The sequence below is a fragment of the Schistocerca piceifrons genome, chromosome 4 (genome assembly GCF_021461385.2).
Source record: "Schistocerca piceifrons isolate TAMUIC-IGC-003096 chromosome 4, iqSchPice1.1, whole genome shotgun sequence".
Lineage (NCBI taxonomy): Eukaryota > Metazoa > Arthropoda > Insecta > Orthoptera > Acrididae > Schistocerca > Schistocerca piceifrons.
The window spans coordinates 81,083,908-81,092,992 of NC_060141.1; positions in this window are offsets into that span (position 1 = coordinate 81,083,908).

Sequence of the window (9,085 nt, forward strand, 5' to 3'; positions counted from 1 at the left end):
CATATTGCTCACTGCTTAGCCAATATAGCTCTGCCCTGTAACGTACCACGATATCCATCACCTGTAAACTTTCTACAGGTGTAGAGCGGAAAGTACCGATGAGCCTCATAGCTTCGCTTCACTTCACTGAATTCGTTGCAGCATTGCTTGGTAGCTGTCTTGTCTATGGCGGTGCGCCCATTTATGGCAGCGAAGCCCACAATGCTGTATGACTGCACCACACACAGTGGTAATTTATAGTCAGCAGTGCAAACAAGGGCAATGTTATGCATAATTTTGGCTGCGTTGTCAGTAACAGATGTTGCATGTTCTAGAAAGTTTCTTTTCTTGCCTAGAAGAATGTCTGAGTATCTACAAACAGAGCTGCGTTTTACAGGTATTCCTTCAAGCCTTACGGAAGGATTTCTGGCAAGAGAAAGGCTTCCCTTCAGAGATATGTATGTGATCTTATAAACGGCTATAGTCAGTTTGTTGCTCTTGCACCAATGCCCTATCTGAGAAAGCGCATCATTCGTCTTTTACTCAAGTCTCGTCCTGGAGTCTGCAGACACAACTACTAGCATATCACCTGCGTTTGCACCAACTCCCTCAGCAGCATCTGACCCGTCTAACAGATGTAATAGGGGTTCAGTACTAAAATCTCAGAACAGTGGACCACTTCCGGAACACAGGCCTTGGTAACCTTTTCGATTATCTTGCTCTGCTCCACATGCCACTCAGCGCTACGTCAGTTACAATAATCTACAAAGCTCTTATGCAGACATTTGGGGACCCTGAGATCTCGAAAGCGTGTGAACATCGCAGGCCACCAAAGATTGTCGCATGCGCTTGCAATGCAATCATGAACGCGACTGCGTACTTCGTTGTCGAATTTTTTACAATCTGAAAACCGCATCTCTATTAACCGTATCATCTACAGACTTCCCTTTTCAGAATCCTTATTGACACCGGTTTAGACCCAAGAGCTCACTGTGCTCACAGAGGACATGTTTGTGATCTTTCGCCAAGGCGTTTAATAAGCAGATAGGTCAACAATTTTTCGTTATTGCTGGGTCTTTATCCTCTCCCTTTTTAATCACTACTACCCTAGCTGTTCGTCGGGATCCTACCTATTGGAAATGCCTCGTTGTAATGCTGTCAAATATGGCGCTATCTGTGGACCTACCATCCGCACGACCTCAGCCAGACGCCATCTGGACCAGGTGCCTTTCGTGTTTTGAGGAATTGCGACAGCCAACGATATCACTACCATCTGATTGCCGTTTTCGGTATCTAGTTCATTTCTAAGTTTTGCGTGCATTTCAGGGTACGTGTTACCAAAAAGCAGGGCGGTTAGCAGATGTTCTGCTGACTCCCTCCATCCAGCCGTCATTGAGTCTTCCTCTTTACTAATTGTGGGCATGAGAGTATGTCCTTTAATCTTTTCAGTCAATAATCTATCTGGTCTTCCCCATCTGCGAAATTGCAGTTGCCTTCGTAGAAGTTTATCCTGGTGTATTCTTTTAGTTTCCTGGAGCAATGTTTTGTAGCGCATCTTAATTTCCCCGTATTCATGGAGCCTAGCAGTCATTTCCCCATTCGATGACAATCGCATTATAGTTGTTGGGTGTTAGGTACTGGAGGACTTCCCAGCTATTAATCTCATCTGCTGCCATGTGGTTTGCTAAAGTGACATATATGTTAGTGGTTACATCTGCTCGACCCTCGAATGTACTGGGCTGGCCTCCTAGATTTAAAACAATGAGATCCAGTTCCTGTATTGTGTACTGTAGTATCTCACCTCGTTCGTCAGTTTTGCTACTGTGCCACACAGAGGATTTTGCATTTGCATCTGTTGCCACGAGGAGACACGTACGTCGTCCATATAGAGCAACCGCCCTGAGTTTATCTACATAAGGTACGCTAGGATGAGAATACTGCATGTATATGCTCACTACAACCCACTTTTTCTGCGCGTCCTTCGCGTCTTCTGTGACCATGTGCTTGTCCCTCAGCTGTGCCACCTTTTGTCACAGCGAATTTCTTCAGGCATGGATTTGCATCCTGCCTTTACCGAAGAATCCATTACAACTACAGTCTTTCATAACACGTATATATCCAGCTAAAAAACTTATATTTTGTAATTTTAGAAGTCATGAGAGTATAAAGACGTAATGATCAACAAATTATAAGTTAGAATTACATACCAGTGGTCAAAATTGCGGAATTCCATTAGGGCACATGTATGAAAATTTTATTACGTAATGGTCTAATCCTGTTCAATAAAAAGCCTACTATACGTGTCAGGAAGGTACAGTTGGTTTTATATCGCTACCAACATGGCAAACAAGACTCACCTTTACATTATCAGGATTACTGTTATTAGTTTCTCTTATACTTTTAACAATATAAAAAAAACTCTGTGACATAACATATCCCGTGCTGGTAGACTGTCATCCAGCAAAGAGGTAGTCCACAGCATAGCTTTCTGGTGGCTCACGTATCGATTTCCAAGTTAAATAATTAAATCTTAGACATAGATTATATCATTATGACTTATTATCGGACCTGGTTACATGGAATGTATGCACAGCCACATAAGTCAACAGTATTTAATTCACTGGAAGTTTCCGGTTTAGATGCCACATCCATTTGCATTAGTATTTGTAAAAAAAAAGTGTTGGAGAAACAGTGGAATATGTCTTAGCTTGGCAATATGTCTACAAACAGCAAAAGCTTTTTACTAATGATGATTAGTCACTAGGGTAGCAATATCAACCATCGAGTAAAGGCCATCACAGCAGCACTTCCAGTCACATGATCTTCTACATGTGGCTGAATTTGCTTTCTAAAGTAGTTACACTTATTGGATGTTACGCAACTTGGATACCCAGAGACATGTGGTGTGGGGCGTTTGGTCCCGCAACGACAAGCAACATGCATAGTGCTACTCTGCACACCAAAAACGCATACTTATCGTCTGTCTATGTCTATGTCGATGTCTGTAAAAAATGCGAGATGAAGGTTCCAATCCTGACAGCTACATAGGAGAATGTGATAATGGTTTCCTTGAATGGAAGGTCGTCATAATATATAAATGGTATTGATATTGTTTTAAGTAGAACTAAGACGTGTATTTTGATAAAATGATACACGTAATCTAGACTTAGGTCATCAGCCCAGTGCTTATGTAGCTTCTGTAGTAGTACTTAACAGCTCAGAATACATTATTTCTTTTAGATGAGCACATACTGACAGTATGGGCTTTGTAATCCATTTCCACATTAAATATTTAAAATTATAGACCGATAGATGATATTTTGCATTAGGCGCCCACAGGTCCAACACAGTTAAGTCAGTGATTCATGTAAGACAGCCAGACAAAGACGCAAGATGGCAACACTTTCGATTATATCCCCTAAGTGGAGATGTAATTAGACTATTTTATGTTTGTGCTGCAACTTGCATTTCCTGGCAAGGCTAAGGGGTAGGCTGGATGTGATTTCTTTCTGCATGCATGAGTTAACCTCAAATGCTTACTAATGGAAGAAATTCACTTTAAAGATACCAGGACACTTTGTAGTAAGAGAGTAAATGTTTATTTAAACAATAACGCATGACTGTAAAATGTTACATAGAGGTTGGAGACAGGAGGTCGCAGAACAAGAGGTTGCATCTAGTGGTGTTGGGTGGAAAATTCCACAGCACTTTAGTTAAAATAACATTACCATTTCCTCACACACACACACACACACACACACACACACACACACACACACACACATGGAACTAGTGAGAGTATGACTCCTCTCTAGAATGGACCATAGTTCCACTATTATGGCAAACGGGGTTCACCCCCTGTCTTATAGCTAGTTGTTACAGCTTGTAACACCCCAAGAAACCCGAAAACCCAAATAAGATGTGATGATAATTTAAAGTAGGGAACAGTGTTATCCTGACAGGTACGACAACTTTGACAATAATATAACACCTTAAAGTTTTGATGAACACCAATTTCAATAATTACTGAGTATGTCGTGATATAAAGGTAGAAAGAAAGGAAGGTTATTTTTATTTAGCTATCAAACATCTTGGTAATAACTGAAAATCAGTGCGAAGAAAGTTAAGTCCAAAGTAATATGTCGGTCAGAGATAACATTTATTGTGAAAGAGAGTTGTAAACGCGGCGAAAAGGAAATTAAATGCGTCTTCAATACTCGATCATGGAAAAGTTAGTCGCTTGCTAGCTTGTTTGCTACCAAGTCGAGAGAGAGCACCGTTTGTTATAGTACAACAAACGGAACGCTACGAGATTGTTTCTATTAAAAAAAAGTAATATTGTGTGATAGAGATGCGCTGACTTTGTTCTCAGTTATTCTGACCTGAGAACTTGAACTGAAGTGATATTCTGATAGTGTACGACGAGTTAATGAACTCTGATTGTTGGAGATATTATTGTTGGACTCAACCTTCATAAAAGTGAACAGTTAGAACGAAGAATGGACATAGTATCGAAGACTGTAATACCTTATTAGCCTTGAGTAGGGAACATTAATATGACCACACGAAGATAATACAAATAATCCAATTGTAAATGTTGTCGTAATTGATCTGATCCATCGATGTGCGTGTGATGTGATGATTATAAACTAACTGCTAAGAAGGAACAATAAAATTGTTCGCCAGTAATGGAAATCTCACGTGTTGGCTCCATCATTAATTGAACTGTGTGATAGTTAATGATCAAAATTAATTAACTGTGAACATTTTAATTGAAAGAGTGACTTGATGAACATTGACCATTGAAAGGAGTGTTTTGCCGAAATAATATGACGACGCACGACAGCAAGATATCATTATAGATTATCTCTGAATTTGCGTCGTTCCGTAGTGAACAATTGTGCCTAGCAACCTAACAACTACTGATACTGAACCGCAAATGAATTTTTCCTCGCTTCATTGGTGTGAAACGACGCCGGTGATGAATGATTCACTCAGTACTGCAATAACTAACTAACCGAGCAGAGCAAATCATCATAAATCCATAACAGACAATTAAAACCAGCAGTTCGCATCGCTGAGAAGACTGCGCGGACTCGCAAACGGACTTTCATACATTACGTGAGGAGCAATTTTCTTTAGAGTTTTTCAGGTGCTGTTACACGTTATCCGACGGGAACAACCATCACTGCGCGTCGCGTCTCCATTTCACCGACCGAGCTGTAGCAGTAGCGGCTCAACATCAACAGCGTCAACAAAAGGGGAGAGGGGACGTCACAAGCTCCTCTCGACAGATTAATCCGTCTGTATAATGATTTTGTTTTTCTAAGTATACCTGAAACGCCATGTCCACCCCTCACTCTGTAAGAATATCGAAGTCCATATATTTTTTCCAAGGGTCTATGACGAGCTTCCTCTCTCTCTCAGCCTTTAACACAGATCTCCATCAATTTGGAGGCAGTTGACTCTGTGATTATAACAGGTTACCCATGCTTGTAGCTTTCTGGGAAAGTGTGCAGTTTATCTCTCCAGACACTTCGCTGTGCTTGTGTCACATTTCGACGACACTCTAGTATAAATGCAGGTAAGGTGGTTGAGCACGTCATACCCAGATTTTACTGATTTTTTATTTTCCATGTTTTTTGGTTTCTTCGATATTTTCCCATTTTTTGATATGAAAATATACAAGTCCATATATGATGTTACTGCTTACATAACCAGGTGTGACATGCTTCTTTTATACCATTAAACTTTGATAAAAAGTCCGAACCTAACCACAGTATCTACTTATTCCTCCAAAACCAATTCTAAAATACAGACATGCATTTCTGTGAGGGTAAAGCGTTGATGTTATTCTATTGTAAGCACACTTAGCACACTGTCTGGCACTATTTCGAGTGTTTGTTTGCTTCCAGCAGGGGAACCCCTCCCTCCACTGATACCAGGGGCGTCATAATCGCAGACTCTATCAGGGCCAGTTGTGGTGGCAGGGGAGCCAATGTGGGTGGCGGTGGTGGCAGATGCGGCACCATTGGACCTAATGTAGGAAGATCGACCTTTCGGGCTGTACCGCAGATCATATGTGGGTATTTCCGTGTTGGTAATTTTTATTTACATGCATGGATTTACCCAAGCATTTCCCCAGGCTTTGTGCAGGTGGATCCATCCCAAACAATATTCTTTGATGTACTGCGTGCTGAATCCTGTCCCAACAAAATTCCTGTACTACCTATACACTAGGTCCAGCCTGAACAATATTTCTGAAGTGCTGACGGGTCCTTCTTTTGTACGAAAGTTCAGATCATACATGCCTGGATCCATGTAGAACATTATCTAGGATTTTTTTTTGCTTAGATGGATCCACTCTACCATTATCCCAGCTTTTGTGCAGGTGGATTCATCCCAAATAATATTCCCAAACATAGTGCATGCTCGGTCCACTCCTAATAATATTCCAGGACATATTGCATTGTAGATCGATCTTTAGCAGTATCCTACACCTAACACAGGTGGATCCACCTTTTAGTAACTCCAAACCCACCCCAGCATGCTGCTACCACACCCACTGCTGCCACTCCCTCTGCCACACTATCCACGTCTTCTCCACCACCGCCAGTGATGGTGCCTCTGGCATTGGTGGAGGGAGGGAGTGGGGCCCCCTGCTGAAAACCAGCACTCGAAAAAGCGTAACTGTGCTGTGAGTGTTAACAACAGCAAAATGTCAGCACTCTACCCCTACAGCAATCCATGTACATGCATGTGTGTGTGTGTGTGTTTCATCATTGGTTTTGGCACTTACTGTAGACATCTGGAGGGATACGTTAATACCCTGGCTGGGTTATCACTTTGCATCAAAATTGGTTGGTATGAAAAATAGTAGCACGCCACACATGATTATGTAACCAACAAGAGCATACATATACTTGTACATTTAAATATGTAAAAAAAGGAAAAATATCGATAAAACGGAAAAATTTGGAAAACAACAAAAATTCAGAAAAAATCTGGATGCGACATGAGCAAACAGGTTATCTATGTTTATACTTGTAAGGAACTCCTTGAGTTCGAGGTCGCAAAAGGCCAATGATGCTTAAACAATTCAGCACCGCACGTATTGTCTGCCTTGCAACCACAATACTGGCTGCTAATGGCAACAGGGGCCGGCACTGGAGGTATCCAATGGTGAGCACAGCATGAAGCTATGGAACGTAGTTAAACTGCTTAGTCGACGAGTAACTCACAACACTGCCACTGTACTAGTGGTGTTGATGCAAAGCAGAGCAATGACAAAGATAAACAAAGAAAACATTCCTTTATACGCACAACAGCAGTTGCCGAAATTGACATTTCGTCAGAAAGGAACCCAAGGAACTTTGCAGAGTGAGAAAGAAGTGGGAGATGAAATATCAGCGTTTCTGCAATACAGTCAGTCGAATGTGTGGTGTAATGTACGCTCGACTGTGCGGATAATGTACCTGAGGAGTACAATGATGGTGATACGTGGTTAACAAGTGAAAGTGATATTCAAACAGGTGTCGAGCTACGTAGTTCATCATCCTTGTTGGACAGGGAGTCGTAAATCCCATCACCAGTGAAACGTAGTAAAGAACAATCGTTGTCCTAGGAGCGGGCACTAAACATAATTACGGAGCATAGTAAAAAAGCAGTTACGAATAATATCGAATAATTATGCAGCAATATGGATATTCAAGGGAGTACAAGACGCACTTGTTACAAAAACCGGTGTTTGGACATTTAAACGGTGCTCGATACAATTTACAGGATGTGCATGATAATAACCTACCACGTTATGCACATGAAACCGCATGCGAAATTGGTTATAGTGATTTCGAGCGATGTAGTGGATGGTTGCATAACTTCATACATTGCTACAGAATTGGAAGACCTAGGATAATGAAATTTCAAACAAAGCGCCAACTTAATGATGCACAGAAAACTGCGGAATCGGCCGGAAAATTTGTAGGTGAGATAAACAGACTATTCCCTCCGTCGGTAAGGAATTTGTTTTCAACTCCGACCAATCAGAATTTGAAGAGGAAATGCATATGACAGGAATCCTGGAAATGAGAGTGGTCAAGAGAGTTGTGTCAAGATCAACTAACATCAATGCCTTAATGCATTCGTGTACAATTGTGCCGACTGTTAAAATGGATGGTAAATTACTTAATTTATTGTGCTGCGATAAGTTGGAAGTGCTCTGACCTCTATGACTCTTTGTCATCTTCGTGATATTGCAATGACAGTAGGGAATATTAACTTCACAGCAAGCAAGAGTGGGAAAATGTACGTAAGAGAACTACAACTATGGTTTGAGCACTGCTTTTGGCCAATATTTGGTCAAAATAACTTGCTTTTGCTTGATTCCTGGTCTGTGCATAGAAATCATATCCCCTTAGAGCAAAGAATACCTCCTGAAAAGTGTGAGAGATTGAAACAGTGAACAAATTCAGCCTCTGGTTGTTTGTTTTTTCCGTGCCTGCAAAACATATTGTTGCACTATCTGCAGCTATATCTTAAAGGGTAGCCAGTTTCATGATAAACTCTAGACAGACTCTTTCGCATTCGGTTGCGTGCTTTGACATTCCATCAGTTCGCATCACCCAGTTATACCAATATAATCCTCTATACATTCTTTAAGAGTGGATACCTAGCTGAACAGATGGTTTAACAGATGTGAAATATAGTTATTGTGCACCATATCTTAAACATATGATCCCTAAACAAAGTGTCCAGCGGAGTGCTATTAGAGGAAAACATAACATGCAAGGATCAAGAATATTTTTGCCAAACAGATGTCGTATTTACCGCCTTAGAAGAGAACGATAAAAAGATTTAGTAATATCTTTTCTACAGGCTTCTCCTCCCAGAAGCAGCAGGCTCTGAACTTGACTCTGATGTTAGCTGATTTCCACTTCGTAAACAATGACTATGTCCTTAGATGGGATGTTGCTGGAGCCCTAAGGATACATCTGAACCAGGGGAGAGGTGGATTCGTTGTAAATAATTTTTACGTCCAGCACTTTGCGTCTGATGATACAAGTGAGATGTGGGTATTTTGCTATTAAATAATGGATTTTTATTAGTA